This window comes from Coffea arabica, chromosome 6e (assembly GCF_036785885.1).
Source record: "Coffea arabica cultivar ET-39 chromosome 6e, Coffea Arabica ET-39 HiFi, whole genome shotgun sequence".
Classification (NCBI taxonomy): Eukaryota; Viridiplantae; Streptophyta; class Magnoliopsida; order Gentianales; family Rubiaceae; genus Coffea; species Coffea arabica.
In genome coordinates, this window is record NC_092321.1 from 45,267,120 (window position 1) to 45,287,652 (window position 20,533).

The following is a 20,533-nucleotide window of genomic DNA, read 5'->3' on the forward strand; positions in this document are numbered from 1 at the left end:
TAAGGGTTTTAGGGTTGGAAGTTCCCGTATAAATAGAAAAGAGCAAGATAGCCGCAAAGGGAGAGAGTAGGGTTGGCTGCGGCGAAAAGGAAAAAACAGAACTGTAGACACCAAATTTTTGGTGTAATATCATTTATTTTTAGTTTTTTATTTGTCGTGTTAGTTTTATTCGATTTTAGATTTTAGCTTATAGTTTTATTTTTATTTTTTATTTTTAAGTCTTTAGCATAGAATTTCTTGAAAAAATGATGAAAAAAGGAAAATCATGAAAAAAAGAGAAAAAAGAAAAGTGTAGAAAAATTGAAAATGGCCACTTTGTTCAGTTATTTTAAATTACTATTATTATTATTACCTGGTTTTTGTCAATTTTGTTATTTTTGTTATTATTATTATTTATATTTTATTAATTTTTTGTATTAATAGTCAAAAAAAAAAAAAAGAAGTCCTGCGGCATGCAAGCTGCGTTTTGCCGCAGCTTGCAAAAGGAGCATTGGGGCAGCCCTTATCTGAAAATATAGAAGAGTGCTAAGGGTTTTAGGAGGGGGGTTCCTGGTATAAATAGCAAGAGAGGAGGCAGCCGCAAAGGGGGGACGATAGAGCAGCAGCCGAAAGAGAGGAAATCTGGAAAAGAGAGGAGAGAAAGAGAGAGGGCAGCGGCTGGTTTTGAGAGAGTGAGGGAGCATTGGATAGAAACCAGGGAGGAAATAGCCAAAAAGGGAGAGTTTTGGGGAGTGTAAAAAGGGGGATGACGGCTAAGGGACAAAGAAAAAAAGAGGAAAAAAGGAGCGGCAGATAGAACGAGTGAGAGGCTAAAAGGAAGGAGGTAGCACCTGGGTTTCTGGGGGGGAGAGTTAGGAGAATCCAAGAAGAAGAGACTGAGAGGGTGGAGGTCTACGGGGTTTGAGAGCGAAGGATTTGGCAGCAGCTAAGCCTGGAGGGACCGAGGAACTGGACAGAAAGAAGGAGAGCATCAGGGGGCTTGGCTACGTGAAACTGAAGATTAAGTGAAGCTGGGCAAGAATTTGTCTTCTGATCATCGCACACTTCAGTCCGCCCTTTAGAAGATTAAAGGTAGTACCTTTCAATTTATTTCCCTGTCCGTAGATTACAAGAGTCTTGTTAGAAATGTTGAAATGTTGTTGCGATGCCGGCTGCTATTGTTTGAATCAAAATCTGGTTTTGTATGATGGATAGTGAAGAAAGTTGCGGCTGGAAAATTGTAGAATGCATGAGTTTCTTTGCATTTTTTTGAGTGAGGTTCTTCTATGTTTTGTTTTGTTTAAGTGATAAGGTTCTATACTTGGTTGTTTAGCCTAGAGTCTTGATGTTTGGTGGGTGAAGTTCTCCTCAAAAATTAAGCTTGTGAATTGAACTTTATGTTTGGAATTTGAATTTGCAGCAGATTTATGATCATACGACCCCTCTCTGCCCAGATTTTCCTTTCCTTTGCATGACATGAGTTTGTAACATTGAATGAGGGCCTGAAATCTAGTCTTGTTGCCAGCCATTTGTCATGAAATGCGGCGTAAATCTCAGGAAAATTAGAATTGTAGGAACTTGCGTCTATGTCTTCATTGCACAACTATGAGCTGCATTTGTTTTGGAGTAGTAAAAACTCTCGCATTCCCTTTTCCCTTGCTGATCGGACAATCTAAATGTGTAACTTCAATTCGGCAACAAGAGCATGCTTTTCATTTAGCCGATAGTGTGAAGCTTTGATATTTGCTATAGTGGAATGGACAGAAATGTCGTGGCTGAAAATTGCAGCAAAGTTTATGTTTTTCTTCAGATTTGCATGATGCCTTTTCAAGTTTCTTTGTTTGTTTGGCTTGGGATAATTGTGTTTATCTGATTAAGGTTTAAATGTTTTGGTTGAAAGCTTTTGGATCAAAAGTTGTGTTTGAGATGGAAGGTGGGTGTGCAAATATGACTTGCGGCTATGTATTCTTAGTTGCAGAAAGTTTTCAATAGTAATTCTTGTTGCAGAAATTTCTCTCGTATGCATGCATGAAGTAAATGTTATAAAAATTACTTTTGGCCCCCCAAGTCTCCCCTTGTCCTACTATGGCCCAATCAATTGAATGATTTCCTCAATTTGGTCCTTGGCACTTTAATTTTTTGCAACTTCATTGCTTGTTTTGCTTCAATTAACTACCATGCTTTGTCAATTGGATTTAAGTCATGACTTTAGGGGCTTTATGACCAAGTGAGCTTGTTTTGCACATTTCTTTTAATTTTTCCCAAATAAATTGGTACCTTGACCATTTCTTCTATTTTGGAGGATAAATAAGTAAGTTCACTTCATTGGGGCCCAATTGCAAGGGAGGTAACCTCTATCTCCTTGATTTTCATTTCTCCTATGTGACCTTATGTGTTATGTGAATATGCCTGTCTACTTCGCTTTCCCTACCTCTTTGCATGCATTTACTTACTTTTACTTTTATTTAAGTTTTTATGGGGTATGTGTACACCTCTTGGCTTGTAATAGATAGGGCCTGGCGAGCATCTTGTCCATTTTCCCTTTCCCCCTTTGTTTAAGTTATTCATTATGGGGTATGTGTACACCTCTTGGCTTGTAATAGATAGGGCTTGGTGAGCAATTTGGTCCATTTACCCCTTCCCCTTTTGTTTTAGTTAGTGAATGTAATAGGTTCATTAGCTCGGTTGCATGCCTACGTGTTAAGTGTTACTCGCTTTATTAGGCTCTTGCATCTAGTCGAGCATGCTAATTGTTATGTGCTATGTGTCTATAGGTGTTTGGCATGTCTAATCGCTTTCCATAGCTATGAATGAATGTGATGGATGAATGTACGTCACCACACTAGTCCAATGCTAGTTGTGTCTCATTATTTCATTAGGAATTCATAGAAAGGGCTAGTCCAACGCTAGACCCAATAGGATTTTTCCTTTGTTTTCCATTAATGCATTATTTGCCTGTTCACCACATATCATGCATTTTCCCTTAGTTTTATCATCTGGCATGCTCCTCGAACCCCTTTTCCCCCCATTTTAGGATTTTTGCATCTCATACTAGTTATAGGGTTCATTTGCTTGGAGAGTCCCCTTAAATATGGGATATAGACGAGTGTGGCTTTTTCTAAAGCCTTAGCACGCTTGTATCCCCTCTATCAAAGGGCAAATTGAGTCACGATTTAGGTCTCCCCGTACCCAATATGCATGAATTCCCTAGGCTCATGCATTCTCAATCCACTCTATCATTGCACTTTCACTTTTGTCACACATGCACCTTTTTATCACTTTCACTTGCACACGAACACTTTTTTTCACTTGCACACAAACACTTTTTTTCACTTGCACACAAACACTTTTTTATCTTCACTTGCACACGAACACTTTTATCTTCACTCGCACACGAGTACTTTCATCTTCATTTGCACACCGACACTTTCGCACTTTTCTTTAAATTGCATACATGCATTTTGCCCACTAGCACTTGGAGTATATTTTATACATTCAAGGACATTTTCTTTGCACACTTCCACTCACACTATTGTTTTTATTACTTTTTTCACACGAACGCACATTTTTCATGGCATGCATTCATCCACTCATTTTCACGTCATTTAGGTTTAGGTGTGACCTCTCCAAAAGGATCATTGTTGGGCTTCACAATTAATGTGATTGGCATCACTCAACCTTTGAAGAGAAATTTCCCCCATGTCCCCCTAGGTCTAGGTTTTTGCATTCATATAGACATATCCAATACGCGATACATACCTTGGGTAGAAAAATTAGGAAAAATTGGTTTAAGTCACGCAACTAGCCTTGGCTAGGTCGAAGGGGTGCCTTGGATTTTTATCCTTGCCTTCCCCTTCGTCAAATGTGACCCCCGATCCCTCTTTTGGTTACGTAGACCCAAAAAGTTCTTTAAAAGGGTTTATTTACTTTTTTCATTCAAAAACAAAAAATCATTTTTGGGTGACTTGGTACACCCTAACTCGATACCAAGTGGCGACTCCATTTTCATTAAAAAAACCCTTTTTGAGCTTCACTTGGCCGAATCGTCGCATTCTTAAGTCCCATGGCCTTTTACTTTTCATTTCGCACACGTTCACATGTATATCACACACACACTCACACCACACATCACAACACACCATCACATCATCGAAAAGTGGGGCGCGACAAGAACATAAAAAAGGAAAGCAGCAAGACAGCCGCAGAGGAGGAGGAGTTGGAGAATGGACGGCTGAAGTAAAAACAGAAGGCTAGAGAGGGAGGCAGAGAGGAGAACAACAACTGAGGGAAAGCTGTGAGAGAAAAGCAGAAGGGACTAGCGGCTAGCTGAAGGGGGCGAGAGAGGTTGGCTGTGAGAAAGGTTGGTTTGAGCGAGAAGAAACCAGGAGTTCCAGCAGTTACGGGCATCAGAAAACAGAAACGAGAGAGAGAGAGTGAACGGCTGGAAAAAAACAGAGAGCAATAGACAGAGACAAAGGAGCTAGGCTAGTGAGGGCTGGACAGAAATCAGAGGGTTTTTGGTTGACGGCTGCAATCTGAGAGGAAGGAAGAGAGTAGGAGAGCCGTGGGATGAAGGGTTTGGTGGAAGGGTTGCATTTTGGGGGCAGTAGCCGCAAGGAGAGCTGGGGGGTGAGAAACAACAGGGATAGAGCAAGTTTGACGGCTAGAAAAACGAAAAAGAAAGAGAGGTAGGCGGATAGAGAGCTGGGTTTGGGCTGAGAGTAAGAAAAGAAGGATGGAGAGAAAGAAGGAGTTTTTCTGGTTTTGGGAAGAAAGGCTTCGGGCAAGGGTGAAGCAAAGAGAGAAACAAGAGAAGCCATGAGCTGGGAAAAGAAAAGCTGCAGAATTTTAGAAAAAGGCTGGCTTTCAGCCGACTTTGAACGTGAACACCTCTTCCATCTGAGATGCTTTTAAGAAAATTTCAGGATCTGCTCAATCTACAAAGTGAAAGGAACGATTTTTATTCAAAAATCTTGAAGAAAAAACAACTGCAAGATCACCGAATCTGTCCGTGAAAGAGCTGCCCTGACCCTGCCGCACCAGTTTCGACTTCGAACGAGAGCGCAGCAGAAACTCTTGCTTCGGCCTCAGCAATTCAGGTGATCGTTTTTGCTTCTCCCTTTCTTGTTTTAACGCTGTATTCATGAGAACCCAAGTCCAAAAGGCACGAATCTTGTGATATTTCATTTGGCTCTTTGACTTTTATCATGGTTGCTGTCTTAATGTCTCGTTGTTTGCTGTTTTGTGGGGTTGGCGAAATTCTGATTGTTAAGTTTTAGCAATAAGAGGCGTAAGTCTCAAATTCTGCTGGCTTGGGGGCTTGACAGACTTGTTGTAGGCTGAATGATCGATGATTTATTAGTGGAGGTGTTTACTGATAAATGAAATCCAGAAATTTGTGAATGTTGCAATACGTACCTTCAGATTTTCTTCTTGTGCATGATCTGGATTGTATGATCCTGGAAAATGCATTGCAGTTTGCTGAACCAGAAACTCACGGCCTTGTCTTATTGCTTTCTTCCATTTTTGGTTCCAAGTTTTGCTGATTTTATTAGACAATAATTCCAGCATGTTCCTTCTTGCATGAATGTGTTTGATTTGAATAAAGAATTGGCATGAACATGGTTACAAGGAAAGAAATTTGCTGAAGTTATAAAATGTTGCAGCAGTTTATTCATTTGAATTCATTGCAGAAAATTCTGTTTCTACGTAGCTTGCATGAAATAATTCTGAAAACTGCACTTTGATCCCTCAAGTCTCCCCTTGTTCTACTAGGACCCAATCAATTGAATAATTTCATCAATTTGGTCCTTGGCAATTTTAATTCTACAATTTCATTGCTTGCTTGCTTCAATTGACTACCATGCTTTGTTTCAATTGCACTTAATTCATGATTTTAGGGGCTTTATGACCAAGTGAACTTGTGTTTGCCTATTTTCTTTATTTTTTCCAAATAAATCGGTGCCTTGACCATTTCTTTTATTTTGGAAGATAAATAAGTGATTTCGCTTCATTGGTGCCCAATTACAAGGGAGGTAACCTCTATCTCCTTGATTTTCATTTCTCCTATGTGATCCAACGTGCTAAGTGTGAATTGCATGTCTACGTTGCTTTCCTTGCCTTTCTTTAAGTCTTTGCATTTATTTCATTTACCTTTACTTTTATTTAAGTTATTCATTATGGGGTATGTGTACACCTCTTGGCTTGTAATTTAAGTTATTCATTATGGGGTAAGTGTACACCTCTTGGCTTGTAATAGATAGGGCTTGGGGAGCACTTGATGAAGACCTATTGAAGACATTGTGCCTAGCTAGCAAATGTAATAGGTTTATTAGCTTGATTGCTTGTTTTTGTTGCTATGTGTTAATTTGCTTTATTAGGTTCTTGCATTTAGTCGAGCATGCTAATTGTTATGTGCTATGTGCTTACAGGTGTTTGGCATGTCTAATCGCTTTCCATAGCCATGAATGAATGTGATGGATGAATGTACGTTACCACACTAGTCCAATGCTAGTTGTGGCTCATTATTTCATTAGGAATTCATAGAAAGGGCTAGTCCAACGCTAGACCCAATAGGCCATCCCCTTTTGTTAGTGCATATTTGCATGTTCACTACATGTCATGCATTTTTCTTAGTTTTATCATTGGCATGCTCCTCGAACCCCTTTTCCCCCTCATTTTTAGGTTTTGCATCTCATACTAGTTATAGGGCTCATTTGCTTGAGAGTCCCCTTTCGATAAGGGAAACGAGCGAGTGTTGCTACTCGATAGCCTTAGCACGCTAGTTTTGCCTTCTAATCAAAGGGAAGATTAAGTCACAAAGTTAGGACTCCCCGTTCCCGTCTTGATGCATTCCTATAGGATTCATGCATTCTATTCATTCACTATCACATACACTTACTTTATATTCTAACCCTTTTTCCACATTCTCACTTCACACTACTTTTGGACGTTTTCACTTAACTACTCACACTTTACACTTTTATTTGCACACGTGCACCTTTATATCCCTTCACTTGCACACGAACACTTTTTATCTTCATTTGCACACCTCCACTTACATCCTATTATTTTTATCATTTTTCTCACTTCACACAAACTCACATTTTCACATGGCATGCATTCCACTCATTTGTACGTCATTTAGATTTACGTGTGACCTCTCCAAAGGCTCATTAGTGGGCTTCGCAATTAATGTGATTGGCACCACTCAACCTTTGAAGAGAAATTTCCCCCATGTCCCCCTAGGTCTAGGTTTTTGCATTCATATAGACATATCCAACACGCGATACATACCTTGGGTAGAAAAATTAGGAAAAATTGGTTTAAGTCACGCAACTAGCCTTGGCTAGGTCGAAGGGGTGCCTTGGATTTTTTTCCTTGCCTTCCCCTTCGTCAAATGTGACCCCCGATCCCTCTTTTGGTTACGTAGACCCAAAAGTTCTCTAAAAGGGTTTATTTACTTTTTTCATTCAAAAACAAAAATCATTTTTTGGTGACTTGGTACACTCTAACTCTATACCAAGTGGCGACTCCATTTTTCAAGAAACCCTTTTGAACTTTGTTTGGCCAAAATCGTCGCATTCTTAAGTCCCATGGCCTTTTACTTCTCATTTCGCACACGTTCACATTCCACTATACACACACCACACAACACATCACATTCAAAAAGTGGGGCGCGACACTTTTCCTTGACTCTAGTTTCTTGTTGAAACCTTTCTCCTCTGTTTTCTTTTGTTCCCTCGCCCAAGCTTTCAACTGCCCGAAGCTTCTTTTTCAGCCTTTCTTTGTTGCTTCGTTTTTTTTAGCCGCCACTCCCAATCTCCCTTAGCTCCTCCGTCCACCGCCCTCTGTTTTTTCCTCATTTTTTCTTTTTCCCCGCCGAAGTCTCTTTCTTCTCCCCTCTGGTTTCCTTTCTTTTTTTTTTTTTGTTCTTCCGTCGCTCCCCCCTCAAAACCCCTTGCCATCCTCTCCTCTCTTCTTCCTTTTGATTTCCTCTTTTTTTCGCTTAGACGAAGCCCCCTGTTTTTGTTTTTCCCTTTTGCTGCACAGACCCCTTTCCTCAGCTGTCCTTTTTTGTTTCGTTGCCACCCCCCTTTGCTGCGGCTCAATCTCAGCCTTTTTATATCAAGTAGAAGACCCTAAACCCTCATTTCAATGGTCACAAAGCAAACCTCAGCTCAACCCTTCTCACTTGGCCATCCGATTGGATTCTTGCATGAAACAACTTTTTCCTTTTTTTCTTTTTTTTTTCTTTTTCCGGTTAATTAATAATAAGTAAAATCGAATAAAAGGAGCAAAACTAGGCATAAAAAGAAAGAGAAAGAAAAGAAAAAAAAATGAAATGCTAGACTCTTTTTTATTTTTTTTTATTTTCCTTTTTATTTTTCTTTTCCTTCTTTTTTTTTTAATTAAATAACAATGAACTTGAATCTAAAATAACTAAAACATATTTTTGTGAATGATTTTTTTTCGATAAATTTTATGCTAAAATGACTTTAAAAAAATAAAAATAAAAATAAAAATAATAGACTAAAAGTAACTAACAAAAATGCACTAAAAATTTGGTGTCTACAGTTTGCCCCTCTTTGTCTGAGTTTTGGAAAAACTTGAGACAAAGAAATAGACACCAAATACTTACCTGTGTTATTCGGCTGCAGCTACTCGAACGACTGACGTTCTTGAAATGAGGACTGACCCCTTTTGATGAGACTGACTCGGACGAGAAATTTAAAACGGACTGACCCAAATAGAAAATTTAAATGGGATTGACCCGAACAAAATTTAAAATCATGGGACTGACCCGAACAAAATTTTAAAATCATGGGACTGGCCCGAACAAAAATTAATCATGGGACTGACCCGAAACAAAATTTAAATCATGGGACTGACCCGAACAAACATTAAAATCATGGGACTGACCCGAACGAAATTTAAATCATGGGACTGACCCGAACAAAAATTAATCATGGGACTGGCCCGAACAAAATTTAAAATCATGGTATGCACACTAGTGGGACTGACCTATGTTTAGTGGCAATACAAATGAAATGCTCACTGGTGGGACTGACCCATGTTCAGTGGTAATGAAAATGAAATGCACGCTAGTGGGACTGACCCATGTTTAGCGGCAATGCAAAATGAAATGCTCACTAGTGGGATTGACCCACGGCTAGCGGCGGTACAAAATAAAGTGCTCACTAGTGGGACTGACCCACGGCTAGTGGCAGTGTAAATGAAATGCTCACTAGTGGGACTGACCCACGGCTAGTGGCGATGCAAAATAAAATGCTCACTAGTGGGACTGACCCACGGCTAGTGGCGATGCAAATGAAATGCTGGTATGTATGAAGAAACTATATAAGATTTACTTGAAAAATCATCCAAAAATTTGCCCCAATGATGAATTGGTCAGTGGGAATAAACCCGAGCCTGCCGTGAAAAATTGGTCAGTGGAATTAAACCCAAGCCGGCCTTGAGAATCGGTCAGTGGGATTAGACCCGAGCCTGCCGTAAGAATCGGTCAGTGGGATTACACCCGAGCCTGCCGTAAGAATCGGTCAGTAAGAATCGGTCAGTGGGATTACACCCGAGCCTGCCGTAAGAATCGGTCAGTGGGATTACACCCGAGCCTGCCGTAAGAATCGGTCAGTGGGATTACACCCGAGCCTATCGTAAGAATTGGTCAGTGGAATTAAACCCAAGCCTGCCTTGAGAATCGGTCAGTGGGATTACACCCGAGCCTGCCTTTGACAAATTGGTCAGTGGGATTAAACCCAAGCCTGCCTTGAGAATTGGTCAGTGGGATTACACCCGAACCTGCCTTTACTCAGGAAATTGGTCAGTCAGTGGGATGAATACCCGAGCCTGCCTTTGACAAATTGGTCAGTGGGATTAAACCCAAGCCTGCCGTCAATTGGTCAGTGGGATGAATACCCGAGCCTGCCTTCACTCAGGAAATTGGTCAGTCACTTGGCAAATTGGTCAGTGGGATCAACACCTGAGCCTGCCTTCAATTGGTTGGTCAGTGGGATAACACCCGAGCCTGCCATTCGCTTGATCATTTACTTGGCAAATTAGTCAGTGGGATCAACACCCGAGCCTGCCGTCACTTGGTCATTTACTTGGCAAATTGGTCAGTGGGATCAATACCCGAGCCTGCCTTCAATCGGTTGGTCAGTGAGATCAACACCCGAGCCTGCCGTCATTTGGTCAGTGGGATGAATACCCAAGCCTGCCTTTGACAAATTGGTCAGTGGGATTAAACCCAAGCCTGCCTTTGACAAATTGGTCAGTGGGATTAACACCCTAGCCTGCCTTTCAATTAGCCCCAAAAATTAAGTGTGACTGTCAAAAGGGGAAGATAGAAGGGAGCGCGGCGGATGCTGAGACATCGCCAACAAGAATTCAATTTGATTTTTCAAGAAACAAGAAATTGAATTTGATGATTTTTTTTTTTTGGAATCTTTTTCAAAAATAATTTGTCCCAGTGTAGGGCCCTTCTTTCTTTTCTTTTTCTGGTATCGGTCTTCCACATTACTTGATGCTTCTCCATCGATTTCAGCCATGAATACCTGCACAGGGGGCTTGTCAAAGTACAATATGCACTTGAACTTCTTATTTTGAAAATTAATGCAACTAGTACTCATGAAAAGAGCAGCGTGATTGATTCGAAATTCTCAAACGTATAACAAAAAATCTGTCCCAGTGTGAGCTTATTTTGTGAAGTCTCATGAATAAAAATTTGCCCAAATGTGGGCCCCTTTTGCCAAATCTCTCAAATGAAAATTTGCCCCAGTGTGGACCCATTTAATTGCAAAAAATTTGTTTGGACGACTCTCCATTTATTTGAACAAGGTAAGAAACTATGTTTCCTAACAGACAATTTCATGATGAATTTCTCAAAATAATACCAAATTACAAATGATTCCTTCCTTACTTTTTAGCATCTGTGCTTAGAGTAGCGGGTCACCACTTCTTGTTGGCTCATCTTTCAGGACCAATCAAGTGGGGCGTTATTTCTGATTTGGAAATGGGAGGTCAAAATTTGTCTTATTCTTGTGCCCAAATTGTATGTAATCCCTTCAATACCACATCTTAGTGAAAGCAAATAGTTTGTCACCCCTATTTCTTAAGAAAATTTAGTCAACATATAAGCTTTAAGCTTGCAACAAATGGGTAGAAACGATAGCTAAACATGTGAAAACTGGTTATACCCTTATGATCATGAGTGATTGATGGATTTCTTATGAGCATAATCCTCACTTTGGGTTGTCATGAAGGAATAAGTCAACGATGGACTTTATGAGCTTGTAATGTGGCTTGAAAGCGATAGTTAAAGAAATAAGATTCTCAAGGACATTGCACCGAAGATCGTACTTTTCCAAAATTGCCCATATTTTGAACTCAAAGATCTCAGACTTTGTTTGCATTTTTCTCATAATTCCCCAGGGACTTCAGCGTCGAATTTTTCTGTATTTTTCTCGCATTTACTTTTCTTGCTTTGCTTTTGCTTTTTTTTTTTTCTTTTCCTCGACCTGGTGGGTTTTCACATGATGAGTAGCGTCAACCCCATACCCAAGCAATTCAGAAATACAGCTAAAATTTTTCAGCATCAGAAATTTTCTTGACAGGGCCATTGCAAAGAACAGAAGTCAGGACTTTTGGCTTTTGTAACGGGGTCAGGTGAGGTGTTTAGAAAAGTTAAGGCTTGAAAGCAGATTTCAAAAGCGGTTTGAAGAATCCGAGATCGCATTGTTGCACCAACCCTTATTTTAGGGCTAAATCAGAATTTGCCCCAGTTTATGCTCAATTGAGGCTTTTTCTCTTTCATTTTCTTTCTTCTTTTGATTTTTCGGCCTTCTGCCGTTCTTTTGAACTTTTCACAAAATTTGTCCCAATTTATTTTTGAACTGAGGTTCTCTTTTCTTCTTTTGTCTTTTGATTTTGTTGCATTATCACTTTTCACTTCTTGAAACTTTTTCCTTTTCAACTCAAACTTGCCCCAGTGTGGGGTTTGCGATTCTCAGGGGTTGCCGAACGAAATAATTTATTCTGAAGGCTCAAAAGGGATAACTAGGGATAGAATGTCTGATTGGAAAAGAAAAGGGCCTGACTTTTATTCCGTTCCTTACATTAACTCTGAAAGGAAACTTTCATTAATGGGAAATTTCTTGCTTGTATCTGAATTAACTGACTGAGGAAGACCCTTGTTCACCCATATCTGTGACACATAGGTGATCCGCCGGACAAAACTCTTCCTTTTCTTTTCCCTTTCTTCTTCTTTTCTTTTCTTCTCTTTTTCATAATTGAAGCCCAGGTAGAGTCAAATTTCTCCAATTTGTGATTCCCTCTTTTCTTTTAATTTTAGCATTTTCTCCTTTTTGGAAAATTCTCCGATCTCCCTCCCCAATATTGTGAGAACCTCGAAAATATGCCTACAGATAAAGGTGTACTTACGTATTTCCTTTGCATCTTGGACTTGTAATAAATTCTACTCCTAATCTTATTCGTTCTTAAACAAGCAAGGGAAAATATATATATATATAAATATATAAAATAAAACATATGTATTGCACCTGCATTTTTAAATTGTTAAATAAACTTCATATTTCTTTTTATTTGTTCTTGAATAAGTATGTAAAAGTAGCTTTAAGTTGCAAACAACTTAATTGTGCTAAAATATTAAATTACTTGGTTCTTGTCAAGATAAATTAATATTGCTTGAGTTAGAATAATATATCGCCCTAACATAAAACGCTAAAATACTTAGTTTTCATTATGATAAAAATTAGTACTACCTGAGTAGATTAATTATATAAAATTTCTTGAATTTCGATAATTAAAGCCTTGCAAGATTAGTGTATAATTAGGCGTTCAAATCACACTTGGGGATAATTTTTGGAATTAAGTTAGAGCTAAGGACTTAAGTGGATATTAGGAGGGGATGCGAAAAGACTAGAATGCCCTCCTTACGATCCCAAAATGTCCATGCAATCCACAAACATTGGCGGACAACATGAACACTCAACCTCCCCAACCGTGCACTAATTCACCTCACACCACACCCCAAACTCACCACAACATTTCCATGCAAAACCAAACAATCCCTCTGACAGCATTACAAGCACCGCACATCCGACCAACAGAAATTTTAACCATCTCAACACGCAATCTCCTACTCAAAACAGCGGCACCATCCCTCTTCCTCTTCATTTCATATCCCAAACCACACTCCACCATTCTACTTAGCTCCGGACCAAGAACAAAGAGGGAGAGAGAGACTTACCTTGTGAGCAGCAAAGTGGAACCGTGAGAGCTGCAATCCGCGAGCTGCAAAATTTTCTGCTTCGGGCCGCAAGCTGAGGGAGAAAACCGTGAGCAAGTCCCACCATTCTGCACTTCCAGTTCTGCACCCTTCACATCCAACCAACCGAAATCAACCCCACCACAACACCACTCCAGCCGCAACTCAGGAACCAGGACCAACAAACCTGCGCGTGAAGCCGAGAGGAAGGAAAGAAAAATTTCTAGATTTTCGTGTGTGAGCTAAGTTGTTTCTGAGGTAATTTCTATGCCAAGTTAAGCTAATTAATGGTAGATGATAGTGATTAGTAGCATGCATGTTGAATTTATGTACTGGATGATGACTTAAAGAAGAAAAAAATTCTGTTGTGCGCAGCTTTGGGATTTCCGAGAGTTGATTATGAAATGTTGATCTTAAGTTAATAATTTTCGAAAATCTGAGCTTGCATGGTTGATTAAATAACTAATCACTAACCAATTAAATTGTTTAAAGCTTTGCATGCTGAGTTAAAACCATTGGATGATGATTTTGGAAAAGAAGATTCTGATTATAAGAAAGAAAACTTTTTGCCGAGTGTTAATTGGATAATGCAGCCTTAATCTGGTCTACTTGGTGTAAGCCGAGCTTATTGTGGTGATTAGATAGTTAATAACAAGTTAATTAGGCTCTGCATGTAGTTAATTAATTAGGTTAAACCAGAAAAATAAAATCAAAATGCAACCTGCCACATGCATGTTCATCCGAGCCAAGCTGGAATAATTTTTAGGAATTTTGATGTTAATGGCTGTTACTTGAACTCGATTTCTAAACTGGAAATGCTAATCAGTGGTTAAGCATCTGCATATTGAATTTGAGCTCCTAACACCTCGACTTAACCAAGGAAAATCTGGTTTTAGAACCATTGTTATTGCTGGAAATTTTGAGAAAAGCCGTGAGGTTTAAACCTGAAAATTTTGGGGTTTGTAACCATGGTTTAAACTCAACTCTTGAACTGGAAATGTTCATTGTTTAGCTAAGTAATTGCATGAGAAAGTTGAGAGTTTAATAGCATGTTTTAACCAAGAAAATAAAATGAAAACTGAAAGTTTCTTCATGCATGATTCATCCGTAGCTAGCTGGACAGATTTCTGGATTTTTGGGATGTTTGAAGCTGTTATTCGAATTCGATTTTGAACCAGAAATGTTAATTAGTTAGCCAAAGGTTCACATGATGAATTTGAGAATCTAAAACCATGTTTTAGCCAAGGTTGAGTTGGAATCTCAGCTTGGTTTTTAAATTTTTCTTTGAAACATAATGGTTGGAAATGCCTGGAATATGTTGTTTTGGAGTTCTATAAGAAATGAATGGATGGTTTGAATTCTTGATTGAATTGTAGTTGGAAGTGATTGATGGTTGTCAAGGGCTAATGATTGATGAAGCCCTTGGTGTGAGGACCCGTACTTTTCTTAATTGCACGTTTTCTGCATTTTCTTTATTAGAAAATTTTTCTAGATCAATTTTATGAGTAAATATAGTTTTTAAATGATTTTTCTAGTATCGGTTAGTTTTTGAGAAATTAAGAGTGTATACCGGATGTGGTACCCACTAGGGCGAAAAGTTCGGAAAAATTCGACCAATTAGGTTAAGTTCCGGATACTGGGTGAAATTTATCGGGTGTTAAGAGATAAGTAGAGGATGAGATGTGATTGATGTGAGAGGAAACAAAAGGATAGAAATGCATTTAATGGAGTGACAAGTGTCACACTTCCATTGGTTGAAGCCTAAGACAACTATTCACCTTTTTGACCTTTCTTTACCATTTGATTAAATATCTCAAAATTGACCAAATATTCACTCTTTCTTTCTCCATGTTGGCCGGCCATCTTGAGCTTAAGAGGGAAGAAAACTCTTCAAACTTTTAGCTACCATCTAGTGCAAATCATCCAAACCAATTGCTGAAATTTGTTTCTACTCCATAAAATCCCTCCATTTGGTGCTAGTAAGTGATTTTGTGAAAGTGTTCAAGGAAGCTAAGGTGTCCTACAACTCCTTCTCTCTTGTTTACTAGGTAAGTGGTGATTGAACTTCCTCCTACACTTAATGAAGCTTAAGATGTGCTTAGTGGTAGCTAAAGTGCTGAAATTTGTGGTTTATTTCTTGGTTTGAGATGAATTGGTGAAGTTTTTATTTTATTGATGAATTTTATGGTTTAATGTGATCATGATGTTGTGATTATCTATGATGGTTGGTAATGAAGGGTAATGACTCTAGTAGGTGTATATGATAGATAATTGCAACCAATTTTGGATTTGGAAGGAAATGTGAAAAGTTAGGGTTTCATATCCCCTTTTCTGTCCGGTTTTGTATCATATGGTTAGAGGCCGAATTGGCCTTGGCTTAAAACATGAAAGTTGTTGGTATTGATTTGTTTGAAGTTCCTGTAAAATTTCAGGTCATTTGGAGTAGTGTAGAGGGAGAAATGTCGATTTTACTGTTGCTGTTCTGGGTTCTTCAGGATGGCCGAACTGCGTTTGTAATTGGCTGTTTTGACTGGAATTGCTTTGGATTTGGTGGTTGAGGTCTTCTGATGTAATGTAGATTGATGTCCTAGCTACCATATTCCTTTGGAATTTCTGCATTTGGACCTGTTTAGAATGAGTTGTACTGATTACAGCATAGTGTAATTTGTAAACCTGCAATTACGGTTCTGGTTTGTTATTTGGCATATTTGACTTAGTTGTGCTGGGATTTGGACTGAGTGACCTTCTAAATTGTTGTAGCCCTGGTTCTTAGCTTCTAAATGGTGGGTCTTACACCCTAATCCGATAATCGTAGCGCCAATGGTACCAAAACCGAAAAATGGTGTCACAAACTGTTTTTATCCGGAAATGTTTCTAGCTTGATTTTTGTATTTATATGACTTTAAGCCTAGTGAACGGCTTTTGGACATGAGATTATTCTATATGAGATGTTGGGACTGTTTTCTGGAAAATAGGTAAACACAAGGGACATGCCGTCCGATCATCTTCTTATAATGTAAGCAAGTTAAAGTGATTTTGCGATTGTATTTTGTGACGAATTGGACGTATTTACTAAAAATGTTACCGGCTCTTTCAAAAGGTGGCCGAGGGCTAAATTTCTATTTGAACCTGTATATTTCCGCTTGGCAAATAAAATGATCATTTTACCATTCTAAAAACCTAATACCTCTTTAGGTTGGTTTATGAACCCTAGTAATTCCCGTCCACGGATCCATATGCTCTATTGACACTTTAAAAGTCATTTTATACGTTTACTCGTGAGTAGTCGGGTAATTCTTGATTTCATCCAAATCATGCTAGATGGATTGTAATGTGTTCTTTGTTTACTTTTAGGTTTCATTGGTGATTGAGAAGTGGACGTTATTTTGCGTGTATAGGTGAGTGTTCCCTGTTTGATATGTTTCCTGATTATATGGCTGGTATGAATGATTGATAAAATGTTATATGCTTTCAATGATTGTTAAAATGAGTTTTCTAGGCAAGTGTGTACTTTATCGCACTCGGCCTAAACGATTGTGAAATTTTCAATGATTGAATGATTGAAATGTTATTTGTGCATGAATGTAAGCCTTTTGGCTGAACTGGCCATTGCCCCTTGTTACCGGTCGTCTCGAGCCAGAAGTGGACTCGGTCGGGCGATTAGGGACCTGGGTGAACGTTTTGGTATACTCGAGTATTACCTTGTAGGTTGGTGGAGCCTGGTGAATGAATGAATGAACGAATGAATGATTGAGGTGTACTTTATCGCACTCGGCCTAAACGATTGTGAAATTTTCAATGATTGAATGATTGAAATGTTATTTGTGCATGAATGTAAGCCTTTTGGCTGAACTGGCCATTGCCCCTTGTTACCGGTCGTCTCGAGCCAGAAGTGGACTCGGTCGGGCGATTAGGGACCTGGGTGAACGTTTTGGTATACTCGAGTATTACCTTGTAGGTTGGTGGAGCCTGGTGAATGAATGAATGAACGAATGAATGATTGAGGGTTTTACTTATATACAAATGCATTTTCAAATGATTGAAGGTATAAGGGAACGAAAGGAGAATGAATGAACTAATGGCTTTTTGTGAGCACGTATCCTTTTAATGACGGTGTTTATCGCTTTCTTTTGTATTTGAATGATTGGTAATATGTAATGAATGCATTGAACTTCTTGTTTGCCTATGTGTTAGGAACCTCACTGAGCTTTCCAGCTCATCCCTTTAGTTTTGTTTTCCTTAACAGGGAAAGGCGTGCAAGGACGAGAGCCTGTATAGACTAGCTGGGTCTAGCCTTGGTTTTCTTTTGTCATGGTTTTCGCCCTAGTGCTTGGCACGGGCTGGTTGTATAGTGATTTGAGAACCTCTGTATATTTGACGGTTGTACTTCTTCTTGAGATATTATTGTATATACGTTTTGTTTTAAGTTGGATCGTGGTTAGATGTTCTTATGGTTGCTTGAAGTGATCGACTGAGTCCCGGCGAGAGCTGGGCAGGCAGTCCGCCGAACCCTTTGGTTCGCCTTAGGGGAAAGTGGGGCTGTTACACTTGGCCATTTGAATGATTTTATAAATATTAAAGGGTGATGTATTTTAACTGCTGGAATTTCTTGGAGGGCTTACCTTCATTTTGTTTTAGTTAAGATGTGATATGAGCTTGCCAAAACCAAGTGCTAATGATTGACGAAGCCTTGGCCATTCGTTTTATTCTTGATCGGAATTGAATCTGTTGAAACCTAGGGCTAATGATTGATGAAGCCCTAGTGAGATTTCTATTTGAAATGTGAGTTGGTCATATTGACAAATCTGAAATATTATGTGCTTGTAAATTGGAATCGTAAGGAATTCATTTTGGTCCTGTGAACTTGAGAAGTTTTCAAGCAAGCTATTTAAATATATCTTCACTCTAGTATGGTACGATAAAACTTAGCACTGTATGTTAAAGTTAGAAACTTCGTATAGGGATTTTCTAAACCTTGCCAACTCGATATTTCTTCCTTTAAGCTTAAACTAGCCTTATTACCTTTAGAAAATGATTTCACCAGTTTCTAAAACTCTAGGCTTTGTTTTACTCCTTTTCCTTTTTTTTCTAAGAATTGTTCTTGGCTAGTTGACTATAGGAAAAGTTCCAAAATACGAGTTTTAATAATTTTAGTTAAAAGCATAGAAACTTGCTCGGCAAGAAACTTTATTTTAGGTAAAATAGTTTTAATGACAAATTTTGCATGTACCGTAACTTTAAAGAAATCTTTCAAAGTATCTCTCTAGCCCTGATATCAAGTGGTTTGTCGACTTGTTTCAAGAAAATAATACTAGTTACCTTTTTATAAGGAAAAGTATCTCCAGGAAAACTATAAGAAACACTTTTTCTCTACTTTTGTCAAACTTCAACCCAAGTAGATTTTTGAAATTATTTTGAGAAGGTTAACTAGTAAAATATTAGGTAATCCACAATACGTACAAGCTTAAAAATTGAATAGAAGACTTATAGTTTCAAATTTTGGTTTTTAGGATATTGCGAGGACGCGGAATTCGATTCCCAACTTGATATCTGAACTCCACTCTTGGTGAGTGTCCCTGCCTGTTCTATGCTTACTTGGTTAAAGTGCTTTCTTGACTCGATATGTGATAATTTGCAAAACTAGTTTTTGATCCATCGAAGTGAGCAGTGTGTACTTTATCACACTAGCCGTTCGAGTGGTGACTTGCGTGAATCATTTTTCTCACGAATCCTTGAATCTAAATGTAGAAACGTCGTTGGGTGAATCCCTCGACCAACTTCCTGAGGGTATACTAAAGTATACTGCTCCCAATTATCTAAGGGTATACGCAAGTATACTGCTTCCAATTATCTAAGGGTATACGCAAGTATACTGCTTCCAATTATCTACGGGTATATCTCGAGTATACTGCGTCCTTAGTCGGTGTTCGGGCCCGGGACAGGGGTATGAATGGTGACGGGTTAGGAGTAAAAATGAGTGGATCTACATGGACTATAAGTAGTGAGAGTTGACGGAGGGTCAACTACGATGAATTGTGATCCAGCAAGGGGAATGGCTCCTGAGAGCCCCTGTATCCTACCTTGTGTTGTTATACGCTTTCTTAATTATTGAATCTTAATACTCGTTACTTGCCTTATGTGATTGCATGCTTTGGGGCACCACTGAGCTTTAGCTCACCCCACGTTTATTTGTTTTCCTTGACAGGTTCTGGAAATTGAAAGCTTTGAAACTTATCCATGTTTCGTTTTGGGATGTATTTGTATACTATGACTACTTGTGTGGGCTGTAGTGTGTTAAATTTGGATAATGTACTTTTTATTTTGGATTGCCACTTGAAGCTGGAAAATGTGTAAAACTTAATTTGGATGCTTGGCTTGATTGTTGTATTTTGTTGAATTTTTTTTTTCTTCTTGGTTGGGACGGTACGATTCTATTCCGCAGTTCGCAACGCGTGAAATGTTTAGGAGCCGTCGTTTGGCTCTTGTAAATTACTGCTATCTCTGAAGTTAATGTGGTTTTAGTGACGGCCTACTTCGGAGGAATTGTTTTGTAATAGATTAGGTTATTCTTCGAAAGGTTTTGGGTTAGAATGCTTGCGTGAGTCCAGGCGAGAGCTGGGCAGACGGCCCACCAACCCTTTGGTTCGCCTTAGGGGGAAGTGGGGTCGCCACAGGTGGTATCAGAGCTCTTATCGAGCTCAAACCGGGAAAAGGTTCTCAGACCGTGGGGAAAGGCCTATTAAATGTTGAACTAATTACTATTGCTAGAGGAATTAGATATGTATGTTGGGTAGGAATCTCAAATATAGGTGATTCATGCTTGGGACTGGCCAGCTTGAGTTGTGAATCACCTTATTTTCGGATTCTTGTACCCGAGTACCAAATATTACATTTAATGGAGTATTGGCAATTGAAAAGAATTCAGTATATCGCATTATGATGTGACTAGAAATCATGACTAAGTTTGGAAAAGTAGGATCGAAGGGACCAAGTCTGACTTTTGAAAGTTAAAAGCGCAAAGCCAGCAGTGAGATCTTGAAGATTAGTGCAAATTTCATATTTTCTTTAAGATGAATAATTCCATTAGTCGTTCAAAGGTAAATGGATTTTATGTCACCTCTTACCCAAAAATGTGGCTTTAGACCTAGAATTTGAGTGAAATAGCAGTTTAAATAAGAACTATGCAGTTGTGAATGGTTTTAAACCCGGAGGAGAGATAAGTTTGATAAATTTGCCACGTGATTAGTA